Source organism: Sciurus vulgaris (genome assembly GCF_902686455.1).
Source record: "Sciurus vulgaris genome assembly, chromosome: 3".
In the NCBI taxonomy this organism is placed as follows: domain Eukaryota; kingdom Metazoa; phylum Chordata; class Mammalia; order Rodentia; family Sciuridae; genus Sciurus; species Sciurus vulgaris.
Window position 1 is genome coordinate 50,636,940 of NC_136463.1, and position 21,055 is coordinate 50,657,994.

The following is a 21,055-nucleotide window of genomic DNA, read 5'->3' on the forward strand; positions in this document are numbered from 1 at the left end:
ACTCCTGACACGACTAGCAGGTGTATCCTTCCTAAATGCATTCTCACAAGTTCTTCCCAGATCCTGAGCTCTAGACCTCTCCTGAAGTAGGGCTTATGAGCAGGGGAAATTTTGTCTTTAGGGGACATTTGCAATATCTGGAGACATTCATGATTATCCTAACAGGGGAAGATGATGCTACTGTCCAGTAGGGACCAGGAATACTGCTACCTTCCTACAATACGGAGGACACCGCACAATGAGGAATTATTCCTTTAAATGTCAGGGTAATAGATAATACAGCCCCCCCGCCAAGAAAAACTACCCCCCATGTCAATCACTGAAAAACTCTATCGAGTGAAGAACTAGAATGCAGATGCTCAGGCAGAGAAAACACAATATGTTAAACCTGAGTGTTGATATTGTGGGCACCTTTTCATGACCTCAGTTGGAGTAAGCTTTATTAATGATGATTATAAAGATAAAAGCAAGGAATAATTTACCCTCAAGCTTAGCTTCTCCATTTCAAATATGGTACCACCAACCAACCAGTATCCAAAGGCAGGAGCCTCAAGGTTAACCTTGATTCTTTCTCCCCTCATTCCCTACTGCCACTATCCCACTTCACAGGTGGCCCTGTCCCTCCAAAGTACACCTTGAATCCAGCTGCTGCCCCAGGAACTGCTCTCTCTCTCTCAACTCCACAACTGCTACAGCCTCTACAGTATTGTTCTGTTCTCCTTGCTGCCCTGAAATTCAGTCTCCGTCGAGCTGCCAAACTGATCTTTGAATAAACATTAATTGAACCACGTCATATCCCTGCATGGAACCCTCTCACTGTCCTTGGAATAAAATCCACATTCCCTGACATTTCTCCCCTCAGTGCCTAGAAGCAGTCATGTCCCTCCCTCCTTGGGGGGCTTGGCACTCCTCCTTCCATCTGCATGGAGCAGCTTTCTCTGCCTCATCACAAGATGACTTCCTCTTAGCTTCTGGACCTCTGCTTTCTTCCTCTAGGAGAAGCCAGATCTGCGCTCTCTAAATATACCCACCTGGTTATTCTCCTCCACACATCCCTGCCTACACAATGTGAAATCAATTAAACTAATTTTTTGTTTACTTATCATTGATCTCCTTCTACTAAACAAGGGCATGACCCATGGTTCTCAGGCTCACCGTTGCATCCCCAGCACTGAGCACAATGCCCACCTCTAGTAGGTGTTCCATAAATGTTCATCGAATGAATGAGCTAGCTCTTAAAATTATACAGGGTGTCCTAGTTGACAGTCTGCCATGTTTGTTTATCTCTGGAAAGAGGGAAGTAAAGGGAAGTGCCTGCAGAGGGCTGCCTAACCACGGGCATGGATGTGGGTGGCTGCCACAGAGAAGACTTCTTGCCGGTGGCAGTTGTATAGCACTGCATCGTGGGTTCAGCTGGGAGAGGGCTCAGAGGTTGCCTGATCCATTCCCAGTGACCATACTTGGTAGACAGCTGGGTTGAGATGAGAACCTGTGATCTTAGAACACAGACAAGTCTCCTTGGCCCACCTTGGGGACAAACACTGGTGCTGTCCTTACCACACATGTACTGATTTACCCATTCAGCATCCAGGTGTGCTTTGTGGATCACAGATTCACACTGACTTTGCCCTAGCCACCCACCAGCCCCAGAAGGCAGAGGGAAGGAGTCCCATTTCTATACCTTGCCTTTTCTCATTCTTATCCAATGGATTCCCCCACTTTCAATTACTATGTCCTTGCCTGAATTATATTTTGCATCTTGGGTACAAATCCAGTTTTCCATCAGTATCAATACAAAGTAAACTGTACCCTTATTTGTACCTGGATATAAAGTTGTATTAACTATAATTTCGTATTTTCTGTTTTTTATTTGTTTGCTTTTGGTATCAGGATTGAACACTCAAGAGCACTTAACCACTGAGCCACATCCCTAGCCCCTTTTATTCTTTTGATTTTGAGGCAGGGTCTCCCTAAGTTGCATAGGATCCCTTATTTTCTGTATTCTTATTGCTCTGGCAACTGGAGTCCTGCTGTGGGGAGGAACTGTCCTTCACAGGGCTACCTAATTCCTAGAAAATAGTGACCAAGTTGCTTGGGAGAAGTCTTTCATATGCAAATTAACCAATTCAGACTCACATCCCAAAAACTGGGGATGTGGTTCAGTGGCAGAGTACTTGCCCAGCGTATAAGAAGTCCTGGGTTCAATCCCCAGTGCCTCAGGAAAAAAAAAAAAGTAATGAACTCCAGAGCCAATATGCCTGCCTGCTTCCACCTCCTCTTCTTTTGGGCTCTTACTTTGTGAACCACCTTCTACCTGCCTTAATTACTCCTGAGCCAGGTATCAGACAACTAGAGAGGTGTTCCAGAACCTGCCACAATGATCCACACTAATCAATCCCAAGCTCATTTATCTTGCCTTGCCTTTCACACAGAAACATAAGAAAGATTCTTCCCTCTGTTTCCCCCTCATTCCCTCTGCCTCCTGATTAACCCTGATGCTTCCCTGTCTGGCTGAGCATGGAACACGTGCCTGCTTATTTCTAGGGCTCTAAGTGTACAAAATAATGACAAAACCAAACCAAAACAAAACAAAGCAAACAAAACCCTCTTCCTTCATGACAGTCATTTCTATGTCTGTCTCATGTATCTGATTAAAACAAATCCAGGGTATGTTTTAAAACAAGAGTGTTTTCTATTTAAGTGATTTTTTTACATTTCTTATAAAATGGTTAATAGATGCAATTATTTTTAACAGTTTCAAAACACACTTTTTGGATATAATAATAGTTCCTGATGAAGACAGAAACCATTAGATAATCATTCATGAATCAATTGATAAAACCTATTCTAAAAAAAAAATCCATGTTGCAAGCACATTGTTATCCCAGTCACGATTCATTAATTAAGACAGCCCGTTAATCTGGAGGTGATTAAGACATTCTGGGATTTATCAGCTCTCTGCAGGCTCAGCCAGGCCCCAGGGCCAGTGGCAGGACCCACGTTGAGGGATGTGGCCTTTAACCTATTGAAGACTCGATGTCTGAGGGTCCCACTGGCCCCTCTTCCTCATTCAGTCTGTCTGGTGAATTACCCAGGAATTCTGCATGTATTCAGAATGGGAAGTCTAAAAGCTCATGATTCTTTCATTTTCTCAACTTCTGGATACAAAATCTGTTGGGTTTCTCTGGGGAGACCATCTTGGTGCCCAGCTGAACAGCTCCCCAAGAGTGGAAAAGTTCTTGCTTCCTACATCTGGACAAAATCCTGCCTGTGTCCATTTATGCCTTCTCTTCCTCTTCCGGACTAGGTGAACTGGGCATAGCTATCTTCCTGCAGAAAATTTCCACAGACTTACACAATGTTATTTGTTCTCCTCCACAATCAATCAAACAAATGGCTTCATCTTTTCCTCACAGGTCCTATTTTCTGGCCTTTAATCATGTTTGTTGTTTAATGTTGGCCAATCCACTTGGCGGCCGTTTTATCTGAGACCTCTATGGCCAGGGCTGCGGACGGTCCCTCCTGAATGTGTGAGGGTTCTGGGGTTTGATGAGCAATCGCTCCTATCAGTGTGCTGGTTATTAAACAGCTGGGTCTCTCTGCAGCCATTTCAAGGACTTGCCCAGAAGACAACGAAGCAATTTCAGAGACAAGAAGCAATTGCTTTCAAGACTTCATGCAGTTACTGGGATATGTTCTGTGGCTGAACACAGGAAAATGGAGGGAAGGGACTGGGCTCTGTGTCTCACATACAGACTCTACTCATACCATTACTTCCCACTTATGTGACCAGCTTGCTGGACAGAGCCTGTCCCCCAGGAGAGTGGGGACATTTAGAGAACCTCTTTCTCCTATTGGCAGATATTGACCAGCACATAAAGATAACACAGAGACTGACTTTCTGTAGAAAGAGGTAATCATCATTTCATTTATTAAACACTTACTAGGCACCTGCAATGTGCCAGACACTGTGCTATATACAGTGGTAAATGTAGAGATGAATGTGTGCTACACCCTGTCTACTTGTCCCCATAGAGATTATGGTCCAGCAGGTCAACAGGTACATGTGAATAACTGTAATTCATGGCAGACTCTGAGAAATGCTATCTAACGGGTATGTTATTAATATTCAGGAGGCAGTCATGAGGAATACGAGATTAATTCAGTGTAGGAGGATAGGGGAAAGCTTCATGGAAGAATGAAATATTTGAAATTAGTCTTGTATTCACAATCTTTTACACCATGACTCCTTTTAATTCTCGGAGCCACACAATGACAGGAGCAGAGCAGGATTATGCTCATTTGAGAACTGGGCTAACAGGGATCAGAGGTTCCATGAAGGCCACACAAAGAGTAGATGGCAGATCTGCATGGAGCCAGTCTAAATATAAGAGCTCTAATGTGCCATCTTGCTTCTCAGGAGAGAAGGTCAGCCCAGTACTCTCTGCCTCTGGGGCTGGTAGTCCAAGTGCCGGCCAGGTAGGTACAAGGATACAAAGATGGTTTATGCAGTAAACCAGGGAGTGTGGTCCAGTCTGCAAGTCTGTAGGAGAGCCCTCATCCCGGCCATCATGACTGTCTGTATCCACAGTTCAGTATCCTCTGGGAGAGCAGATCCTTCCTGCTGCCCAGCCTCATTTATCCTCATTAGCACACGGTCTGCTACACCAAATAGGGCGGCCACAGAAAATAACTGCTCCTCCTTCAGTGTCTGGTTTGATAGGGCTCAGCACACACTCCTCGGGATATTTAGCTTTCTCTGTCCCCTGACACCAAATCCAAAGGAGAAGAAGGAAAAGACCAGAGAGAAAGGAAGACTACTACTACCAGTGCCCAGCAATGAGCTTTGAAAACTGATTTGCTTTCATTATTTCATCCACATACAACATAGCAGGCAGAAAAGAGAGATGAGAAAACTGAAGGCTGATAAAGTTATGTTTTGACCAAAGAGATAGATGCTCTCTGGTCTGACTTAAGAAAGATAAGACTTGTACAATATGTATGACAATTCTTAACACATGATAACTGTTCAATAAATGCTATTTTGTTTTGTTGATGATGCTGTATTTGTCATGCATTTTAATGTCATCTCTCTTCAGGAAAGACAACAGCATTTTCTTGTGCAGAAACGTGCCCTCTGAAGTTCATGGAAAGCTTCTATTCTGAAAGGGAGGCTTGAATCAGTGTTTAACTGCCCTCTGTGTGGGTGGAGGTTAATTCAGAAGAGTCTCCTTAGGAAGGCTGAGGATTGACAGATAGGGATCAACACAGCGAAGAAGGAAGAATGCAGGGTAGAGAGAGATGAATGACAGGGATAGCTAAGGGTGGAGGGTGGGGGACATCAGTTTCCACCCCACCTAGGGAGGGCAGGTTGCATGCATTAGAAAGACTGCTTGTAGGGAGGGGAGGAGAAGAGCCCTATGGAGCTTTTTTGGCATTATAAATATTCAGTTGGTCACCATGAATATTCAGTTAGGCACAGATTTGCAGATAGGCTCTTGAGGGAGCTGGGAATGACAAGGGGGATTGACTTCTTTTAAGAATCACCCAATATTAAAGGAACATATGTCACTGCAGAGAACTGGATGGGATCGTAGGTGGAGGCAAAGGGCTAGAAGCTTTGATGAAGAGAATTGAATGAATGACAACCGGCAGGAGCCGAGGGCCTGGCTACAATGGCACCAAAAGCATCGCTCAGTTGAGCAGCCAGGACTCACAGTGGGACTGTGAGTTGCATGATTTCTATTTGTGCAACTCTCCAGTGTCTAGGGAATGCTTCCCTGCTTGGCAGATCCTTATAAAATCACAGATATCTGGCACCAAAAAGGACATTAAAGACAGCCAAGGACTCCTGCTGCTCTTCACCAGGTGTGGAGGGGCGTGGCACAGCTACTTGGAGGCCAAGTGTTCAGACTTCCTCCCTCTGGAAGCAGTACAGCCTCAAGGTCATCTGCTTTACTCACTAGCTTCGGAGAACAATTTCACAGGAGGACCTGGCTCTGCAGCTACAGAATAAAATGTGTGAAAAATAACCTTCTTCTCCAAACTCATCATTTTATCATGTGCGTTGCTGGGTGTCAGAAAAAAGTCCTAAGTTAGTAGCATGATCTAAGCTAGAACTTAGGTTTGCTTACTCAGCAGTCCAGGTTTTGCTTATTTGTGTCTGTGAAGGAGAATGTTCATGGAGCCAGTCACCCATTGGTACTTTCAGTGGTTTTGGGTGAATTCGAAAATGGGGGACTTCTCTGGGTGGTCATAGTCCCAGACAGCAAAAGGGCCCCTCCTATAGGGGTACCTGGTTGCAGAGCTCTACCTGTGTGACATTACCTGAACAGAAATTAGTAGTGGGTCGGAAGGGGTCCACTGTGCCATTTGTATTCCTGTTCCCTCCAGTCTTCTCTCTCTCACTAACTTACTTTTTTAAGAAGTGCATTTAGTCCAGTGCTGTGGCACATGCCTGTAATCCCAGCAACTCAGGAGGCTGAGGCTGGTGGATCACAAGTTCAAAACCAGCCTCAGCAACTTAGTAAACGAGGCCCTAAGAAACTTAGAAAGACCCTGTCTCTTAAAAAAAAAGGGGGGGGGGGGCGCTGGGGATGGTTAAGCACCCCTGGTACACACCCCCTCAGAAAAAAAAAAATTAAATAAGTGCTTCCTGCATGCACAATGGCAGCTTCGTGACTCATTTTGGTAATGAATACTACTGGGAAAGGAAAGCGATGGGTTTAAATTTACAAAGCACTTTCCCAACCATGACAATTTAAATTGCTAGTCCAAGAGTAGGAGACTGAAGGGCTTGAGATTAAACTTAGAGGGCAATGAGTGACAGGGAAGGTGCTTTATAGACAATGTGGACTTCTGTATATTTGGATCTCTGCTGTCAAACTTCAATCCTTTGTGCTCACTAGAAAAAAATGGATTCATTTTAATACAACCGTGATTTGGAGACTATCTCGAAATGATGTTTATTGCTTTGAGGGCAAAGGGCCTCCTAAGAGATATCTGATGACTAAAAAGGATCTGTAAGTGGTGCATTCACTGCTGATGCAAATAGCACCCATAGCAATGCCCCACTGTTATGGTTTGGATGTGGTGTCCCCCAAAAACTCACATGTGAGACAATGCAGGAAGGTTTGGAGGAGAAATGATCACGCTGTAACCTTAACCTAATCAGTGAACTAATCCCTGATGGGATTAATTGAGTAGTGACTGGAGGCAGGTGGGTGTGGCTGGAGGAAGTGGTTCTTTGGAGGCATGGCTACAGCGTATATATTTTGCCTCTGGAGAGTGGAGTCTCTCCCTCTGCTTTCTGATCACCAAGTGAGCTGTTTCCTTCTACCACACTCTTCCACCAGGATGTTCTACCTCACCTTGAGCCCTGAGGAATGAAGCCAGCTTTCTATAGGGTAAGACCTCTGAAACCATGAGTTCCCAAATAAACTTTTCCTCCTCTACAATTGTTCTGGTCAGGTCTTTTATTCACAGCAGCAACAAAGCTGACTAAAACACCCACCATGAGGAATGCCCTTCTAAAATGGGATGAAAACTGACTCTGTGGCTGGAAGTGCCAGAGAGAGAACCTTCAATGGGGTAATAACTGTCACTCTTGAGCTTTCTTAGGAGCCAGCTTCTCTTGAGGAATACCATCTGGGCACCATGCTTACATTTGGGCACACAATTCCAGCCATACAGACTCAGCAAGTATTTGTTAAAAGAATGAAGAGATGTGTTCTCCTAGGAAGGTGGAAACTCCTTCTTTCTCATGAATCTGGTTCCACCATCACAGCCACTACCATCATCATCTTCATCATTTTCTTTTTGTTCTTTGAGACAGCTGTTTGTTATGTTGCCTGGCTGGTCTCAAATTCCTGGGCTCAAGTGATCTCCTGCCTTCGTCTTCCAAATAGCTGGGACTACAGGTATGTGCCACCATGTCAAGCTTTCCATTTTTATTTATTAAGCTCACTTTATATCATGTTACCATATGCCAGGCCTTATTTTAGTTATCTGGCATGCACTGACTCAACTGGATCCAATCCTATGAGGTAGGTCCTGATACTTTAGTTTCAAAAAAATCAGTAGTGGAGGCTCTAATTATTGCATCTATTCACCCACTCACTGAATATGTGTGAGGAACAGTTCAGGTACCTATGATTGTCAGGATGAGTTCTCTGTTCCAAATGTGCTCGTGGTATAGTTGTAAAGAATGAATGAGTTCCAGGTACAGTGGCAGATGCCAATAATTCCAGCAACCTGGGAGGTTGAGATAGGAGGACTGCAAGTTTGAGGTCAACCTCAGCAACTCAGTGAGGCCCTAAGAAACTTAGTAAGACACTGTCTCACAATAAAAACTAAAAAGGGCCAGGAATGTAGCTCAGTGGTAAAGTAGTCCTGGGTTAAATCCCCCAAACCAAAAGACAAAAACAAAATAAATAAAAACAACAACAAAACACAAATGAGTGAACCAAAGCCTATACAGATAACCAATTTGGATATATGAGGCTTGATAAATAAGACCTTTTGAGAAGGTGGCATTTAAACTAGGGTATGAAGGAGCCACATGCCTAGCGTCTGGAGAAGAGTATTTCACAAAGGAAATGGGGTGTCATAGGTCCTGAGGTCCTGGTTCATTCTGGAAACTTACAGAAGGTTGGGTAATTGCAGCAAAGAAATGCACAGAGGAATGGAAAATGGAGATGTAGCCGTGGGCCAGACTGCTAAGCCCTCTGAAGGCCAAGGGCAATGGGACATGGATGGTAGGCGGTCAGTCATCTGGTAAGAGGAGGGTCTGAAAAAGATCTGTGGAGCTGCTCCGTGGAGAATGGGTTACAGACAGAGGGGTAGAGAGGATGTGAGAGATGAGAAGGTAGCTTTTCCTTTTCTTATTTTTTGGTGCTGGGATGGACCCAGGACCTCACACATAGTAGGCAAGTACTCTACTATTGAGCTATCCCCCCAGCGCTAGAAGACAGCTTTTACAGATGCCCAGACAAGAGATAATGACAACTCCCTTCCAGGTGGGAGCTGTGACGATGGAGGGAATGAACTGTTTGAAGCTATAATTTGGAAGTAGAATCAGAAAAACTTGCAAGTAGATTGAATGTGGGGAGAGATGAAAAGAGGCAATAAAGAATGATTTCTAGGTTTTGACCTTAAAAATGGATGACAGCCACTCTGGGACATAGTTTGGCTTCCTGGTTTATGAAAGTCGATATACATTATTGATTCAGATTACAAAATTAAACATCAACATACCATATGACCCACCATCCCACTCCTAGGCATTTACACAAGAGAAATGAAAGCTTGCATCCAAACAAAAACTTGTACCATAAATACCCTTTAGTGGATAAATTGATAAACACATTGTAATACATCCTAACCCTTAATCCCTGGCAACCACTGATCTACTCTCTGTCCATATGGTTTGACCTTTTCCAAAATGTCATATTAATGGAATTATAAACATGTAGTCCTTTGAGACTGGCTTCTTTCACTCAGCATGTGCCTTTCAGATTCAACATACTTCAAAAGTCCATGCTTCAAGAATTCATTCCTTCCCATTTTTGAGTAGTTTTCCCATAACTTCTACACCAAAGGCAAAATTTAATATGTGTAAAAGTGAAAATAAAATTTTAAAAAAAATTTTAAATAGGAAAAGAACAAGGGGCAGGTAGAGATGGTAAAAATTGCGTGAATGGTTGTACTATTTTCTAAGATGGGTAAAATGGAGGAAAATGCAATTTGGTGGAACAGAGGGTTGATAAAAAAAATTAAAAAACTATATTAAAATACCTTAAATTCCAGTTTGGCAGGAGAAGAGAATGAGAAAGAGGAGAAAGGAAGGAACAGAAGAAAGAGGGAGAAGAGAAGAAAGAGGAGGAGGGGAAGGAAGGATGCTGGCTCCACAGGGTGGAACAACGGTAGCTTTCTGGTTAGCTCTCCAGGCTCCAGCAGATTTGGTTCAGCAGCAATTTTGATCCTCTGAGGGTCTCTGGGAGTCAAGGAGGGTGAACTGTGCAAGGGAGGAGGTTGGGCAGTGGAGGACTGAGGAGGCATGAGCCCTGGGCTCCTCTGAAGCAGTTGCTGCTGCTGGAATCTCAGCTGTCCTTCACCAGGAGTCTGCTCTGGGGCCATTGCTGTCCTTGGATCAGCCTGGAAAAATGAACTTTTGCCACGCAGTTCTGATCTCTGATGTCTCTAGATGGGACTTATCCTGTTTGGGGTCCACTTCTGTAGCCCTGGTCCTGGTCCTTTTCAAAAACCATAAGAGCACAGGCAAAGAAGGGCTGGAAAGGAATTGATGTTGATGCCATCTGTGCTCTGGTCTCAGGAATGCTTCCAAGCACCTGGATCCAGAGTGAGAGTTGGGAGGAAAAGAAGAAGAAAATGGAGGAGGAAGAAAAAGAAGAGGAGGAGAAGGAGGAGAGGGAGGACAAGGAGGAGGAGGAGAGAATGAGAAAGAGGAGAAAGGAAGGAACAGAAGAAAGAGGGAGAAGAGAGGAAAGAGGAGGAGGGGAAGGAAGGATGCTGGCTCCACAGGGTGGTACAATGGTAGCTTTCTGGTTAGCTCTCCAGGCTCCAGTGTGTCTAGCCTACCTAACTAGTGCTGCAAGCAAGACACTGGGTAAAACTTTGCCCGCTTCCCATTTTCACAATAGGGAAAAGACTGTGTTTTTATGGACTATATATATTTATGGAATAAAAGGTTGGAAAGGAAGATACTAAATTGTGAGCAGTGATGTCTTTTAAGTGGGATAATTCTGGTGACTCTCAGGGGAAAAATCTATCATTGAAAGGAAAACCATTGAGGATTTTAACCCATGGATTCCACACAGAAACAGGGACAGCAGAAGACACAGAACCATCAGATGGCTCTTGTCACTCATGCCCCTTCTCTGAATTTTTCCTGCATCACAGCATCTACTTTTCCCCTTGGCTATTTTGTAATTCATAGAAAATCTTATCTCCATGTGAGTTGATAGGAAGGATCTTCTATAAACTCTCTTGAGATGAGGAATATCCATTATACTCTCAGATATAGTAGTTGTTCATAAATAGAAAACATTTATTGCATAAATAGAAAACAACTGATGTCTAACTTAGAGCTCACCATAAGAAGTATACTTCAAACCACACATAATTTTAAGTCTTCTAATAGCCACGTTTTTAAAAGGTGAAATTAGATTTAATAATATATATTCTTAATGCCATTTATCTAAAGTATTGAGATTTCAATCTGTGATCAATACAAAATTAATGCATATTTTTTTCTTTTTGGCTTGTACTCAAGACTTCAAAATCTTGTGTATATTTTATGCTTACAGCACAAGTTGATTTCGACTAGTCACATTTCAAGTGCTGAAAAACCACCTGTAGCTACATTACTGGCAAGTGATAGTCTAGCCCAAGGTGTGACATGTGACTGATTCTCAGTGTTTTCTTCCCTTCCCTCCTTCCTTTCCCCCCCCCCCCCCTTCCTTCCTTCCTTCCTTCCTCTTTCTTCTAGTACTGGGGATTGAATCCAAGGGTGCTCTACCAGAGAATTACACCCCCAGTCCTTTTTATTTTTTATCTTGAGATAGGGTCTAGCTAAGTTGTCCAGGCTATCCTTGAACTTGTGCTCCTCCTGCCTCAACCTCCTGAGTCTCTGGGATTACAGGTGTGAGCCACCACACCTGGTGGTGGTTCCCAACAATTTCTGAATGACTGCTTGAGTTGAAACCAGAGGGAGAACCGATCCTTGGAGGGCTTGGAAAGTATAAGAAAGCTGTGAGGTCTAATGCCAGACTCTCAATCTGACTAGCTAATGGGATTATTCCCTCCCCTGTCTGTGGCATGAAACAAAATTTGTTGATCCACTGAAATCACTCTTATTTCTTTTGCTTTGAGTCACTAGCTGGATTTCTCTATGTGCAAACCAACAATGCCAACACAAGAGGGAACAAGAGTGGGCTTACATGCTTGGTAATGTCCATGTGGGACAGTCACAAGCAGAACAAAGCCTTCCTTAGAATACCAGAAACACAACTCTGAGGATGTGCATGTAGAGATCCATATTGAATACACATGGATCCCACAAAGAAACACTGTCCACTTGGGGAGGTGCAATGAGATTGTGCAAGAATGTTCTTCCAGTCGGGGCACTTGGATTAACTGTCTTCTATCAAGCAGGTTGGCCCTGCCTCCACTCACCATACCTGGTTCTGCTTGAAGAGCCTCTGATCATCACTGCAGGTGGAGTTTTTCTCTACTCATTTGGACTGATCTCCTGTCCAGAGACAAACATCACTGCCTTGTTTGGGTGAGCAGGATCTCGATAATGAACCATTTTTAGAGATAAATAGCCCTCTTGAGTTCAACTTGCACAGGATATAGAAGTTTCTTCAACAGCCTTTACTGATGGTCATCGTTCCTTTAAAGCTTGAGGACCTTTGGAGATCAAGAGCTCAAGACAACACAGGCAGTGTACCCCACAGATAGTGGTTCTGATAGTCTTACATTGTGCCTGATTTTGCCGATAAGTAATTTTCACTCACTGGGCCTGACTCACCTCCTGGATCAACACAGAGAAGATATACCTTGAATTTGTGTTCTTATAAGCACCATATGAAGAGAGAGATTCAGATTGAAGGGAAGCATCCAGAAGTCAAGGAGGGACAAGACTTGCTTACCATCACCAGAAGCTAAGAGGAGGATGTGGGACAGAATCTCCATTAGAGTCCTCAGAAGGAACCATGTTTGGAGACTTTTAGCCTCAAGAACTCTGGAAAATATATCTCTATTGTTTTAAGTCAGTCCCCTAGAATTTTGAACTCTGTTAGCAAATTGGAATACTCTTTCTTCCTTTGCTTGGTTGATTTCTTTTTCCTGTCTCCAGGCATCTGGGATTTTCCCATTCTTTCATCCCACAAGCCCCACCATTTCTTATTTCTCTCTTAACTCTCTAATGAACTCTTTTAAGTTTCAGTTTCTGTTCCTATCCCACCCCTCAACTTCTTACACACCTTCAACCTGAATGCTCCAAGAACCCTTTAGATTCAACCTGCATTATACTATTCATCTTTTCTTCGTGACCCAACTGTTTGCAAATGTTCTACTTCCTGCCATTTGCTGCCCTGATGTCTTTCCTCAGTCAGACCTGAAATCTTTGGCATGAACATTCTACTGTCTAAGTAAAACTTTTGTATTTATACTCAATACTTGTCATTTCCCCACTTTCATATTTACCTGTCTTCCACTTTTTACTACTTTAAGACTACATGACCTGTGCCATTGTAACACATCCTTGTCTTCAGCCTTGCTTCACCTATGGGCAATAAATTCCATGAAACTCAACTTTTACTGTACTCATTCCTTCTCAAAAGCCTGTGGTTTCTCTATCAACAAGCAGCTCATCCCAGGTTAGTGTCACACTGCCCAGCTCCAGTTCCACATTGGACCATATTCCAACTGTCCCTTCCTCTGCTCATGAATGTTTCTGACTCACATAGATTGCATGGGCTAATCATGCTGCTCTGGACTGATCACATGCTTATATCCAGAGCTACTAGCTCTCAGTCAACACTGTGGGATGTAAAGATAACGGATGCTCTCTAACTGTGGGTCTGGAAATTATCGTGGAGCAGGATGTAGCAACCTGTTGGCATTGTCAAGAAATAATGATTGGATTTATGATCTGCACCTGGTTTTAGTGGAGGCTAGGGGAGCAGGGGTTATTTCAATGCTTAACACTGGGAATGTGCTAGAATGTGCCTGTGTGAGAAGCTCACTTATGAAAGCACCCACCATGAGCAAAGTCAGGCTTCCAGTTACCAAGATGCTTTGCAAATGTGCTGGTGGTTATTCAAAACCTGAAGATAGTACCTGTGCCATGTGTCAGCCTGCACCTGAGACCTTCAGAGTCCTTGCATATCCTTCTCCTGTTCTTGCTGTGCAGTGTTCCTATTCTGTAATAAAGCTGTTCCTCTAAATAAGCTGTTTGGGTTTTGCAAGTCCTTTTAGCAATGGAACACATAGCAATGGTCAGTGTGTAACAAATGCTTTTTCTTTCTATTCTGAGATTGAAGTGCTACATCTTCTGCTTCTCTATCCCATCCAACTTACACCTAATCTCTAAAGGCGTCTCAAGACCCACTCCTCCACGATGCTTACACCACTGTCTTTCTGCTTCAGGACCATCACAGAACATGGCCCGAGGGGATGTCAGGACTTGGTTAGGTTTTTTCTCACGTTTTAGGTATCACTGTTTAATGGAAAACCCAGTTCCATTTCAGTCACTTATTTACTATATAAAACTTGGGAAGTTTACTTAACCCTCCTGTATCCTAGTTTCCTCATCAATAAAATAAGGATACTATTGCCTACTGTAAAGGATTGTGGTGTGATCTAAACAAAATAACAGGAAAAGTGTCAGACATTCAAGAAACAGTCAATTTGAGTTCTCTTCTTCCCTTTGTATATTTTCCTTCTCTTTCCAAAGACACTACAAATTCCTTAAGAGAAGAAATAATTTTTTTTTTATTTGCACAGTGTCTCCCAAAGAAATAATCCCAGGTGACATAAAATAGACTCAAATCATAGGTTTAAGAATATCATTAGAAAGCTAAAGACACAATGGGTGTTGAGTGAACCTCAATGGAGTTACATGCACACTGGCCAGGCAAACCTTAGGAACCTATCTTTTTAATAGGACAATTAAGCCAACTTCAGAGAGAGCAATTATCAAATCTAAATAAAATAATGTGGGCAGTGTTTCCAATGCTTAGGTACTGCATAAATGTTAGTTCTCTCTATTGCTTTCCCTCTTCCCCTTCCACTCTCAGAGGATGCAGTGATATTTCCATTGTGTGCCCTAACACGCCAAATCCTGGGCTAGCCACAATACATGGTCCCATCAGAGATTCCAAAGCAACATTAGAAAGTCAAAGCACAGTTAGCAGGGTGGAACTCCACAATGGAGATATTCATGGCGACTGCCCCTCTGGCCCTGCACACTGCTTATTTTAGCTTTGATAAGCCTTCTACTGGCTTATCAGCCTTCATCTTCATATCATGCCCCTTCACACATATATGGGGGTATTTCCATCAGTTTCAGAACATGCCAGCTGTCAAACTCTTGGGTTTAAAATGGAAGAAAATGGAAAAAGAAAAACCTATTGAGATGGTGACAAAGATGGTGATAAGGGTTTAATGAGGCAGCTGTCCCATAAATCCATCATGAAGGCCACAGTAAGAATCTGTCAAATCAGCAAGTGGATTATATATGGAGAAATATGAAATGCCTGCCTTCTCTCTGAAAAGGTTTAGCTGAAGGAAAAAAAAAGAAAACAAGAAAGAAAACCTGCAGAGGCTGGAATGGGGTGAGTTGTTAATGAATCTGGCATTAAGGGATTTGTGTTAACCCAAGAGAGGTGGCTCCATTCCCAGATTTGATTCAGCCCGTTCCGGGAAGCTATGGGGTATCTTCTCTGAGGTCAGCAGCAGTTAAGTTAAAATATTCAACTGCTCATTATTCCCACAGATTACACCACTTTCCCCAGAGTATTTTGGGAACCAGATAATAGGCTCACATTGAGTGCATTAGTCCAGCCCTAAATTTCTGATATCGTCCTTAATTCAGAGATTCTACCTTCTCTTTACTTCTTTCTTTCTCAGAAAACCCTGCCATAGATTATTCTGTTTCTGAATGCCACCTCGACACTATTTCTTGTGTACAAATGTGTATTAGTTAACACACACCTATGGCTTTACTTATATCTGCTTATAGTTTGTTGCTATTGAACAGAAGCAATGACTCTCTGCTTCTTTTGGAAGAAACAAAATGGCATCTGGCCTAAGGGAAGACAGGTTCAGATGGGACAGTATAAAAAGGAGCTGGATCACAGAGTGAAAATTTTTAGCTAGGCAAAGTTGAGAAGTGGTCCTGTCCCTGCTTCTTTGAGTGGCCAGACTGAGAGAAGTAACAGATTCTACAAGCCCTATCTTACTAGCTTCTCTCACTTTGGTAGGAGATGAACATGCACAGAGGACTCTTGTTTTCAGATAGGAACTTATAGCTTAGAATTTAAGTGACTTTCACAAAAGTGAAAACAAGATGAAAAATTTTCTGAGCTCCACAATATGGAAGGGGAACCAGAAAAAGCTGGATTAGGTGGTTGGTCACAGACATCCTGATAGGAGAACAATAGCTGGTATTCCAGGCTGGACCCAAGAGGAGACGCTACCTACTCCCACATTTCTAACCACAGGTACATTTCATTTTTACCTGTCAGTAGCTATTACTTTTCATTCAATAGTTGCCTGAAAGTGTTTGCTGACAGCAGTGTTCCTTGAATGGAGTGTTGGGGAACAGGATTGGGAATGTTGTGTTCTACGTCAGCAGCACAGGAATTAGCACGGACATGCTTGAATAGGGGAAGGCATGGGCAGTAAGGATAGAGAGCTGCTCTCTCTGTACAGTTGTGTGTCACTTAACAATGACAATAAGTTCTGAGAAACAGACCTTGAGAGCTTGTTTGGAGGTTCCAGCAGGGGAGTACAGCTACTGGTATACCCTTGACTGAAGAATGGTCCTACTGTACTGGGGAAGGTTGTCCTCTTTGAGCATGCGGCTTCTTCGGGAGGGACACAGTAGGAGCAGTGAGGAAGGAAGGGAACACCTGCCTAGCCAGCCAGATCATCGGAATCAACCATGACAAGCAATGGGGTGACAGATGTCATGACCAGATTGCCCTCACATCCAAGTTCTGAGAAACATGTTATTAGACAACCTCATGTTACAGGGACACTATAGAGTATACTGACCTAGGTAAGATAGAACAACCACTTGATATGCCCTTTTGATGAAAAATAAATTCCACTATCAATAAAGAAGACACTGTAAACCCAAGATACATGTGCTGCTGCCAGGTAACATGGCATACTCTTACTATTTTTATAAATAGGAATGCATTCTAAAATAATGATTAAACAGTATAGTATAGCAAATACATAAGCCAGTAACAGTCATTTGTTATCACTTTCAAGTTATATCTAGTATACATAATTGTACTGCTATACTTTTGTATGACTGGCAGCACAGTAGGTTCGTTTACACCAGCATCACCCAAAGCACATGAGCAAAGTATTGCAGTAGGTTAGGATACCTACAATGTCACCAAGAGACAGGAACTTTTCAGCCCCATTATAATCTTATATGACCATCCTTGAATATTCAGACTTTTGTTAACTGAAAAGTTTTATGCAAAGTGACTGTAGTTCCTAAGATCCCAGGTCTCCCCATGAGGGAAAGTCCAGTGTGTGTCGATGCATATGAATGCATGAACCCACATGTGTGTGTGGTTCTCTTCATTTTGACCATGTGCAAATTCACATAACCACCACAGTCAAGAGAAAAATTATTCCACTCATGTATCCCACTTTGACCCATGCTTTACTCTGCATTCAACATGATTCCTCACTGGCCCACACACCATCTTATTGTGAAAACGTGCCATGGATCTCTTATGTACTTGTCCAGGCCTTTATGTGCCCCTCCCCCACTACCAGGGGGAGTGTATGACCCTTCTTATCTATTTATTGCTATCACCTCCCTTTGCCTATGAGTTTTTCCTTCCTTCCTTCCTTTTCTTTCTTTCCTTCTTTCCCTCTCTCCCTCCCTCCCTTTCTTTTTCTTTCCTTCCTTCCTTCCTGTCTTTCTTTCTCTCTTTCTCTTTCTTTCTTTCTTTCTTTCTTTTTCTTTCTTTCTCTCTCTCTCCTTCCTTCCTTCCTTCCTTCTTTCTTTCTTTTTTTCTCTTTCTTTCTTTTTTCTTTTTTTCTTTCTTTCTTTCTTTCTTTCTCTCTCTCTCTCTCTCTCTCTCTCTCTCTCTCTCTCCCCCCCCTTCCTTCCTCCCTCCCTCCCTTCCTCCCTCCTCCCTCTCTCTCTCTCTCTCTCTCTCTCTTTCTTTCTTTCTATCTTTCTTTCTTTCTTTCTTTCTTTTTTCTTATGGTCAAGAACAGTGTCTCTTATGCCTCTGTATCACCAGTACTTAACATAGTGCCTGACACATAGTAGGGAATCAATCATTGTTGACTGAATGTGATTGAGTTTTAGAAAGAATAAATGTCCAATGGCTTAGGGTAAAACCATATCCAGGAAACCTATTGTATAATTAGGTATTTAATATAGTTGTGTAATACAGAGATGTTCACATTGTCAAAATATTAAAATGTAATTAATCTGAGTTATCTTGCAAGGATACATGGGTGAGTATGTATAATGATGTTTGCATACAACTGCACCTCTTTTTCAAGAGTATTGCACAGAACTGCAATGGACTGAAAGTTTATGTCTCCCTCAGCAAAATCCGTACATTGAAATTCTTAGCTCTGGTAATGGTATTAAGAGGTGGTATCTTTGGGGGTTAATTAGGTCAAGAATTTGCCTCCTGAATTGGATTAGTGCCCTTATGAAAGGAACCCCAGAGGGCTCCCTTGCCTCTTTTCAGCATGCAAAGACACAAAATGTCAGCAGTATACAACCTGGAAGAGGACCCTTGCTAGAGCGCAACTGTGCTGCTACACTCATTTCGGACTTTTCAACCTTCAGAAAGGTGAGCAATACATTTCTGTTGTGTTTAAGCAACCCTGTCTATGATACTTCATTATAGCAACCCAAATGAATGAAGATACATGCAGGTCCTCTCCTAAATGTTGCTACTGAGTTTTGCTTTAGTATCACATTCAGCTTCACCAAAGGATGTTTGAAAAAAGTCATACTAAAACCACCTCTCGACACCTCACTGCCTCCTATATTTACTTATTTGAATTGTATAGTAAACTTAATTTAGAATTTGATGTTGAGAAAAATCATGGTCTCCTCTGTGGAACTGGTAAGCTTCTTTCTTTCTAATAACCAGATGTATATAATTCATCATTTTTTCCTTTTGGAAATGGTTTCCAGGAAGCTCAGAGTTCTATGTGAATTTTATTTACTGATTTTCAATCATTATGTTAACTCCTTTCTGGCCTCCTACTATTTCCTGGGAGAACTGTAAACCACCATGAAAAAAATAAATGTCCATTCCTTCTTTCCTCGGTATAAGCTTTGTGGGGTTGAGAAGCAGGTCCATTCAGTTCTATGCCTTTAGCTAGAAGCATCTAACTTGGTCACTTTGGATTTGTTGAAAAACTGTTATTGTTATTATTTTTCATGTTGTATAGGTCCAGGGCATCTGAATCCACATATCCCCACTGACTCTCAGTAGGTAAGCTGTACTGGACCTCACTTTGGGCTATTCTGGAGGGCCACTCTTCTCACTGAGGCTTCCTCTATAACTCATCAAAAGGAATTCCACATGCAGTGTATGATTTGGATAAAAAGTCTTTATGGCTATTTGCATGAAGTATGGTAGTAGAAGCAGACAAAACTTCATTTTGTTCTTCATTTCTTGATTTTGTTTTCTATTCCTCTTTTAGTTCTCTGAATTTATTTTCTGACTGTCATTTACAAGATGTCTCAATTCCTTCAAAGAAAGAAAATTTATTTCTATGTCCAGCTCCTACTGAATACATTAGATAGCATATTTGTAAACATCATCTACTCAGCACTTAGCAAATATTCAATGGATCATAAACTATCCATTAAACACTGCTAAACATTAGAAATTTGGAAGTAATCATACTTACTATTTCTATATTTTTGTGAAGGGCATGATGCTGCCCATTTTTAAGATAGGGATATGGAGGCAGGCATTATAATTCTGGAGCCCAAATCCAGGTGTGTAAATTCTGAGGCATATGCTTTATGCCAAGGTGTGCAGCCTTTGTCCAAGGGCTCAGGAAGCTGCAAGATAAAAGAAACTCTTCAAATCCCAGGGGTATCCTTCAAGATTCCTAAGACAAAGTTTCTCAGGTTAGGTCAAGTGTATGTGTCGAAACTGTCAAATACAACCTCCGCCAAAATACCCACATCTGCAGAGGAGAGAGGGAGCAGCAGACCTCAGGGTAATCACTGTGCTGTCAACTAAACTTTTTTCTAGTTTTTGACTTTCTTTTTCTGCTAAGAATTGTCAGGATAGATCTTCACCCTATCTCACTCTTCTTCTTTACCTCAGTTCTAGAGGAATGGCTTTTGAGCAATGGACTGGCTAAAAGGAAGGCTGTGGAAGTCTGGTGAGACGGCATTAGACTGGATGCCCAAGACCACTGCAGCCCAGGAAGACTCTGCTGCCCACAACACGCATCTGCGTGCTGGAGACACATCTGCATGCTGCAGCCTCATGTCTCCAAGATTGCCTCCCATCACGTTCATATGTAGTGAGAAGGTTTTTTTTTGGGGGGGATGGGTACCAGGTTTTTGAGCTCAGGGGCACTCCACCACTGAGCTACATCCTCACATCCCCAGCCCTGTTTTGTATTTTATTTAGAGACAGGTCTCACTGAGTTGCTTTGCACCTCACTTTTGCTGAGGCTGGCTTTGAACTCATGATCCTCCTGCCTTAGTCTCCCAAGTCACTAGAATTATATACATGTGCCACTGCACCAGGCAGTAGAGCTTTGTCTGTAGGAAGATGTTGCCCAAAGTCAAGTTTTGACTGCCGGATTCTACTAGCTTAGATTGTACTAGGGAGCAGTACTGGGCTTTTACTATATTCCACTGAGCTAAAAACATCATAGGTATAATTTTATTTAATCCTCACGACAGCCCTCTGAGGGAGGTACCACCATTAGTCTCATTTTTAGGTAAAGACACTGTGGCTTGCAGAAGTTGAGTACTTTGTGGTCACACACCTAGTGAGAACGGAGCTAGGACTGGAAACAGAACTGCTCTTCGTTACACAGTGCTTTCTCTTCTAGTTCTCCAGTTCAGGGTTCTGATGGAGTGACAGGAAGGACGGGCAGGAGGTTTTTTTTTTTTTTTGGCCGTGCTGGGGATTGAGCCCAGGGCTTTGTGCTTGAGAGACAAGCACTGTATCAACTGAGCTATATCCCCAGCCCACAGGCAGGATTTTTGAAGGAAAATGAGGATATTGAGAAAGGAAAGAGCCAAAACTTGGGAGACTCTATTAGAGGG

General features: G+C 42.6%; 1 protein-coding gene across 4 annotated transcripts in view; it reads right to left on the minus strand.

Annotated features, from left to right (window-relative positions):
• SHISA6 (shisa family member 6) overlaps window positions 1-21,055 on the minus strand; it is a 290,090-nt gene that overhangs the window by 86,638 nt on the left and 182,397 nt on the right. The window lies entirely within an intron of this gene.